This window comes from Haplochromis burtoni, unplaced genomic scaffold (genome assembly GCF_018398535.1).
Source record: "Haplochromis burtoni strain Fernald_Lab_line unplaced genomic scaffold, NCSU_Asbu1 Contig_13, whole genome shotgun sequence".
Classification (NCBI taxonomy): Eukaryota; Metazoa; Chordata; class Actinopteri; order Cichliformes; family Cichlidae; genus Haplochromis; species Haplochromis burtoni.
Genome location: NW_024582374.1, coordinates 2,435,990 through 2,443,995, shown reverse-complemented (window position 1 = coordinate 2,443,995; position 8,006 = coordinate 2,435,990). Strand labels below are relative to the sequence as shown.

Here is an 8,006-nt window from a genome sequence, read left to right as displayed (position 1 = left end):
GATGTTGAAAACACAGCTGACGCACAGTTTTAACAGCAGCAGGTGCTTCCTGAATTCTTGAAATGGTTAATGTGTTTAAAAAGCATTTTTGCGTGTAGGCAAACAGGCATACAAACATTTTTGAAGCCTAATCGCCACTTTGGCAGCGTTGGCCTTCAGGATTCACGAGTGCTAGTGAGGAAATTAGTAGGTTAAGACTAAGCAAACCAAAGCTACTGCTCAGTTTTAGGCTTTGTAAAACAGAGCAAAATAGCGTAAGCAGTAAGGATTCTGCTGCAAGCATCAAGATGTGCAACCTGAACTATGGAGGCAGCTGTTAGCCACATCTGTCCACATCTACTGCTAGCGCTGCATGCTCCTTCAGCTGTTTATGATGCTTGAACACATGAAAATGACTTCATTGACAAGGACTGGGTGGTGCTGAGGCTCATTTTGACCACAGGGAGACACAGATTGAACTTCAGATTTAGCAGGAAATCAAATTCTTAACTGCACATTTCTCTGAGATGTGATGTGTTTACATTCTGATGTTATTTATAACTGGCTGTTGGTCTGTTATGACACTAAATTGTCTGTGTTCACTGTGTATGAGTTTAACATATGCAATAGGAATTCAAGCTTTTACTTAAGCTAAAGATTTGAGCTTTTCATCCAGCATCACAGTGCCACCAGCAGGTTTTTGAAGAGTGGACAATAAAACTCCCCTCCAGCAGGAATTTCATCCCAAATGTGATCCGGTGAGCACAGATCCATACCGAGACTCCCGTCACAGCTCCAGCTGTGATTCTCTTCAAATCAAACACCGGCTGCATTTCATCAGTACGTGCCTGCGCGTCTTATAAATCATGGCCCAGAAGGCTCTGGCTATGCGAGCTGTGACAAACAAATTCTGGTTTGCGCTTTCTTTGAGCTTCGTGTTGAGAAAATATTTACTGTGCATGTAAAGTGCGTGCAGGGGGCGGCCAGTTCATGTCTGCTGAAGGTTAGCAACGGCAGACATCTGGTGAAATTGTAGCCCACAGCTGTCGCCAGCCTGACATCTCCTTGCTCTCAAATTTATCTCCCACCGCTGGGACATGTGCGTACGACATGCCAGCCATATCGAGGGCATATTTGCAAACCGCGAGGAGGTTGCTGGGGACACAGTGGCTGACACGAGGAGCCCACAGGCTGCTGCTCCTGCTGCTTGGGTGGAGGTGCGTCAGGGAGGAGGGAGAGAGAGGCGGAGTGCTCACTTAGGGTCAAGCCTTCGCATTCTTCCCTCCTGTGCCGGAGGTCAGGCTGGGGGACAGATAAAGGAGGGCTGAGACTGACATCTTAACCTCACTCGTAAACTGCTCCACTTGGTGAGGAAACAGGCCCACGGGGCAGAAACAGCCACTGGCTCAGACCAGTGCGGTTAACATTCTTAGAGGATAATAACACTATTTTGACACATGGGTCATGTGAGGTGTGTTTTCACACTGATGCGCTGAACAGTTTTGTATTTCTGAGGGTTTTTTTATTTCTTTAAGCCTAACTGAAAAACGCCTGAAAGTGCTTTAAAAATCCTTAAAACACGCCACAACTGGAAGAGGAGATAAAGTACAACTATAGCATTACATCAGGGTCATAGTTGAGAAGGATATGGCCAATTTAATTACTTTATATGCATCTTATATTATAACAGTGCACCACCAAATTATACAGCCCAAACATTTACTTTGACAAAGTTCATCTTTGGGAATAAAATACACAACTTCACACTGATATGACATAGGAGTATGAAGTGAAATGGAAATACTAGAAAACATTAATCATCACAATAACCACAACATAAAATAAAATATAAATGAATGTGAAATAAATGTAAACACATACACAAACATTTATAGATGCAGAGCAAAAAGCAGTTTTTGTTATACTTACTCTAGTGTTTTAGTTAGTTTAGATAAGGTGTATGCAGTTATCATTATTAATTATATACTAACTTGTCTATTGAAAAAGCATTTATTTTCTTTGCATGCAGAGAGAAAAGTAGGTTGGAGTGAAATTCCTTGTTTGTGTGTACAAACTTGGCCAAATAAAGATGATCTCTCTCTCTCTCCATCTATCTATCTATCTATCTATCTATCTATCTATTAGGGCTGCACGATTTTGCATAAAATGAGAATCACGATTTTTTGGCTTAGAATAGAGATCACGATTCTCTCACGATTTTCTTTTCCGGTATAAATATTTATTGCACTTATTAACTGCACATCAACTTCGTAACAGTTGAGACTGAACATAAAAACAATAAATAAACATAAAAACAACAAACATCTCACATTTTGTCGTTGCCGCAAAATGTTGTACTGCTTGAAATTCTGTCTCCACCGTTGCTCGACACTGCGTGTATAGAGCAGGTAGTGCAACAATAGAAAAATAGTTGCGGGACGGCACTGTGTAGCGTTTGTCTAGGGTGTTGATCATTTTCCTAAATCCCTCGTTTTGCACAGTGTTGATGGAAGCCATATCTTTGGTCAGGTGATAAGTGATAGCCTCCGTTATTTCTTTGTGCCTGCGGGAGTTCGGCGTGTATAGGGAAGCGCTATATTGATCGATCGATCGATAGATCAATAGATACAGTGGGGCAAAAAAGTATTTAGTCAGCCACCGATTGTGCAAGTTCCCCCACTTAAAATGATGACAGAGGTCAGTAATTTGCACCAGAGGTACACTTCAACTGTGAGAGACAGAATGTGAAAAAAAATCCATGAATTCACATGGTAGGATTTGTAAAGAATTTATTCGTAAATCAGGGTGGAAAATAAGTATTTGGTCACCTCAAACAAGGAAAATCTCTGGCTCTCACAGACCTGTAACGTCTTCTGTAAGAAGCTTTTCTGTCCCCCACTCGTTACCTGTATGAATGGCACCTGTTTGAACTCATCATCTGTATAAAAGACACCTGTCCACAGCCTCAAACAGTCAGACTCCAAACTCCGCCATGGCCAAGACCAAAGAGCTTTCGAAGGACACCAGGAAAAGTATTGTAGACCTGCACCAGACTGGGAAGAGTGAATCTACAATAGGCAAGCAGCTTGGTGTGAAAAAATCAACTGTGGGAGCAATCATCAGAAAATGGAAGACATACAAGACCACTGATAATCTCCCTCGATCTGGGGCTCCACGCAAGATCTCATCCCGTGGGGTCAAAATGATCATGAGAACGGTGAGCAAAGATCCCAGAACCACACGGGGGGACCTGGTGAATGACCTGCAGAGAGCTGGGACCAAAGTAACAAAGGTCACCATCAGTAACACACTACAACGGCAGGGAATCAAATCCCGCAGTGCCAGACGTGTTCCGCTGCTGAAGCCAGTGCATGTCCAGGCCCGTCTGAAGTTTGCCAGAGAGCACATGGATGATACAGCAGAGGATTGGGAGAATGTCATGTGGTCAGATGAAACCAAAGTAGAACTTTTTGGTATAAACTCAACTCGTCGTGTTTGGAGGAAGAAGAATACTGAGTTGCATCCCAAGAACACCATACCTACTGTGAAGCATGGGGGTGGAAACATCATGCTATGGGGCTGTTTTTCTGCCAAGGGGACAGGACGACTGATCCGTGTTAAGGACAGAATGAATGGGGCCATGTATCGTGAGATTTTGAGCCAAAACCTCCTTCCATCAGTGAGAACTTTGAAGATGAAACGAGGCTGGGTCTTCCAACATGACAATGATCCAAAACACACCGCCCGGGCAACAAAGGAGTGGCTCCGTAAGAAGCATTTGAAAGTCCTGGAGTGGCCTAGCCAGTCTCCAGACCTCAACCCCATAGAAAATCTGTGGCGGGAGTTGAAAGTCCGTGTTGCTCGGCGACAGCCCCAAAACATCACTGCTCTCGAGAAGATCTGCATGGAGGAATGGGCCAAAATACCAGCTACTGTGTGTGCAAACCTGGTAAAGACCTATAGTAAACGTTTGACCTCTGTTATTGCCAACAAAGGTTATGTTACAAAGTATTGAGTTGTATTTTTGTTATTGACCAAATACTTATTTTCCACCCTGATTTACGAATAAATTCTTTACAAATCCTACCATGTGGATTCATGGATTTTTTTTTTCCACATTCTGTCTCTCACAGTTGAAGTGTACCTCTGGTGCAAATTACTGACCTCTGTCATCATTTTAGGTGGGGGAACTTGCACAATCGGTGGCTGACTAAATACTTTTTTGCCCCACTGTAGATAGATCGATCGATCCACTACTACCAGCCAAAATGAAAAGAAAAAAAAAAACAACCTGTATCAGTAGAATGGGTGGGTTCACTGTGGTTAAGAAGCTGCTGTAAAGTGTTAAGCTCAGTGTAAACCAACAATGACTGTTGCTTTTCTGCAACCCTGAACACGCATTAATTCTCCCACACCTAAAGGAAAACTCAGTGTAGCTCTCCATTTAAAAAGGATCTTAGTACATGTCCGCGAAATGGAGCATTTAAAGGTCAGCAAAGCCAAACATCTGGATGGACTTTGACACAAGCACCCGACTGACCAGGGGAAAAACAAACTGATGCCCAAAGAGAAATCAGTGATTTCCATGTTCAGACTAAACATGGATTTGAAGATCGGCAAGTTGACAATTGTGTCCAACATCAGGCTAGCAAAGTATCCTAATTAGTCTCTCACACTATTTCATCCACAAAGATCAACTCTATTTACACTAATCATGAATCACATAACAACCACTGACAGGTGAAGTGAATAACACTGATTATCTCTTCTTTATGCCACCTGTTAGTGGGTAGGATAATATTAGGTAGGAAGTGAACATTTTGTCCTCGAAGTTGATGTGTTCGAAGCAGGAAAAATGGGCAAGCATGAGGATTTGATAAGTGCCAAATTGTGATGGCTAGACAACTGGTTCACAGCATCTCCACAACTGCAGCTCTTGTGGGATGTTCTCGGTCTACAGGTGTCAGTATCTATCAAGAGCGGTCCAAAGAAGAAACAGTGGCGGATCCGCGACAGGTAAAAGGCGGCCGAGGCTCACTGATGAATGTGGGAGCGAAGGCTGACCTTTGTGGTCCGATCCATCAGATGTGCTACTGTAGCTTAAATTACCAAAAACAGTTCACGCTGTGTATTCTGACAGAAAGTTGTCAGAATACACGGCGCATTGCAGTTTGTTGCGTATGGGGCCGTAGAGAAGCAGGCCAGACCATGCTGACCTCGGTCAACCACTGAAAGAAGCAACAATGGACACATGAGCATAGCGCTGGGCGATATATCGAGTTTTTAAAAAATATCGATATATTTTCATACGAGATATAAGATGTGACAATATCCTTTATATCGATATAGTCTATGTTACGTTATAATTATACTTGTGGAGCCACAAGTTTGCCTCTCTTTCGTCCACTTTTGTCTCTACGCAACGTTACTCGGCCTCGCCTCTCCTTCACTGAACACAACTCCCCCTCCTCCCCCATAGCTTCACCTGCAGGCAGCGACAAGATGGACACGGCAAATCTCCGTTAGCGAGATGTGGGGCTGGACGGCGTCAACGTGTTAGCGAGCTAACCGCGCTAACGAGCTAACCACGCTAACGACATGCAGCCCACAGGGGCTGCACAGCCTAAAATCCTTTCATTTTCTCAAAAGTTGACAGCGCGCCTTATGTATGAATTCTGGTTGTGCTTGATGGCCGCGAACCGATTTTATGTGGACACGGCGCTCAGCAATCTGTCAAAAAATGTTTTAGTACGACTTTGGTAAGCTACGGAGCTGCACCGCTTGATGGATTGTTGGAGAATTACGGCTACCGTAGTCTGGAGCCTCGTGGAGTGATACGTACTGTGCTTCAACGTAATATTACCGTATTGTGTGTGTATAAGGGCCATAAATGGCACCTGTTCAGAGACATGGTTACAAAGAGGATTTCAAACTCAAGGCTGTCAGTCACGCAGTAGAAGTTGGGAACAGAGCAGCTGTGAAATCTGTCTTTGTTATTATGCTCAGCGTCTGTTAGTTTACATTTTGACTGCACAATTATGAGCTTTTTGTTATGCACAAAAACAACATTGTTTTCTTTTATTTATGGAGCATGATTATTTAATAAATGCTGATAATTTATTTTTGAGTAATTTCTTCATGTAAATCTATGCTGTATGTAAATAAAAATGCCTGTGTGACATCTGGGACACAGTGTGACTAAGAACTCTCTTTTTGTTCTTAACTTATGGCTTTAAAAAAATATCGAGATATATATCTTATATCGCCATCCAGCTAAAAAATATCGAGATATGAATTTTGGGTCATATCGCCCAGCCCTACATGAGCATGAAAACTAGACCAAAGAGCAATGGAAGAAGGTGGCTTTGAGATTGTTGCAGACCAACAACTGGTTTGACGAGCACATCAGCGAGTTTGAGGTGTTGACTTGGCCCCCAAATTCCCCAAATCTCAATCCAAACGAGCATCTGTGGGATGTGCAAACAAAGCCAATCCAATCCATAGATGCCCCACCTCGCGGCTTACAGGACTTAAAGGCTCTGTTGCTAACATCTTGGTGCAGATACCACAGCACACCTTGAGGGGAGGAGTAGAGTCCATGCCTCAATGGCTGTTTAGGCAGTAAAAGAGGGACCAACACAATATTAGGCAGGTGGTCATAATATGGTGCCTGATAGGTTAATATTTGAATTAATCTTATAAATAATGGTTCCCACTCTTCAGTTAGCTGTACAGTATGGTTATCTGCTTGACGTGTATCTGCTATTGTTGGACGCTTTCACAGGTCCACTAGAAAGTAAACTAAGGGTTGGTGGCATTGAAGCACTTTGAACATACATTTTTTTTTTTTTTTTTTTTTTTTTTTTTTTTTTTTTTTTTTTTTTTTTTTTTTTTTTTTTTTTTTTACATCAAAAAATGTGGAGGCATTTAAAACTGTAAAACATAAACTCACATGAGAGGCCTCAGATGTGATCACTGATAACTTTACTGATGCCCACAGCACATAATTGGACTTCCAAATAGCTAACAGTACACAAAAGGCAACGTGAAAATAAAACTTACTATCACGTATCAACAAATATGCATTAGGGATCGTGACATCCATCGTCTCTATGTACAGCATGTACAGTATGCACAAGGCAGCAGGTGGCTGTTTGCCCATGTTGGCGAGCAGGTGATCGTTAAAAGCAAAAATGAATGGAATTCAACATTAATTAAAGCTAACGATAAACTAATGTAAATAATAACTCAGACAACATAAATCAAACACAATGTTTTGTTTTCCATTGCAGCAATAAAATATTATAGTGAGCGTCAGATTGCAGACAGCTATGACATGCATGTGTATGAGGACTTAAATACGAATGTGGGTTCAGTGTGTGTGTGTGTGTGTGTGTGCGTACATGTCTGAGGCTCGGGCCGGTCCCTGTGCAGGCTCTGCTCATTCTCCTCAACTGCAGCCTTTCCAGGAGCTTGTCATCGGTGCTTAGTCCCACCACCGCTGACCGTCTGCCCTGCGTCTAATGGGGGCATCCTAAAACAAGAGGTGGGATGACTGACACGGCAACACAGACTCTCTCTCATACCCTGTCTGACATGCGAAATATGGAAGGGAATGCAGTCCTCATCAACCCACCTCAGCCAGTGAACAACAGCCAGTGTGGTGATTTTCATGTATTGCACAAGCTGCAAGTACAGACTGGAAATAGAGCTCAGTCAGCACACTTTCACTTGACATTTTGAAACATAAATCATATCAGTACACTGTGGCGAGGCTGAATTAAGTAATAATGACAAGCTAACAATCAGCATTTATGTTTCAAATTATTCTTTCCATCATCTGGACATAATTTACACAGGACTGTCTGACAAATATCTCATCAGCTTCTGTGTTGTGTTGACTCATTTCATCAAGCCTCAGCCCACATTTCTCCAGTCAGCTTTAAAGTCAAATCAGAAATCAGATATCACAGTTTCTTTTCTTTTTTTCTCTTCTCAAACAACCCCACGCGATGACATGACAAAAA

General features: G+C 42.5%; 1 protein-coding gene across 2 annotated transcripts in view; it reads right to left on the bottom strand.

The window, feature by feature from the left end:
* Positions 1-7,678, bottom strand: part of tp63 (tumor protein p63) — a 58,794-nt gene extending 51,116 nt beyond the window's left edge. Inside the window, exons 1-2 of one of the 2 annotated variants that reach the window (XM_005919724.3) lie at positions 7,616-7,678; positions 7,383-7,513 (exon numbers count right to left, since the gene is read on the bottom strand). The gene's annotated coding sequence lies outside the window, so the exon portion shown is untranslated. Of the gene's footprint in view, positions 1-7,382; positions 7,544-7,615 lie in introns of those variants that run through there. The other variant, XM_005919723.3, reaches the window with a different exon arrangement.
* Positions 7,679-8,006: the final 328 nt, after the last annotated feature.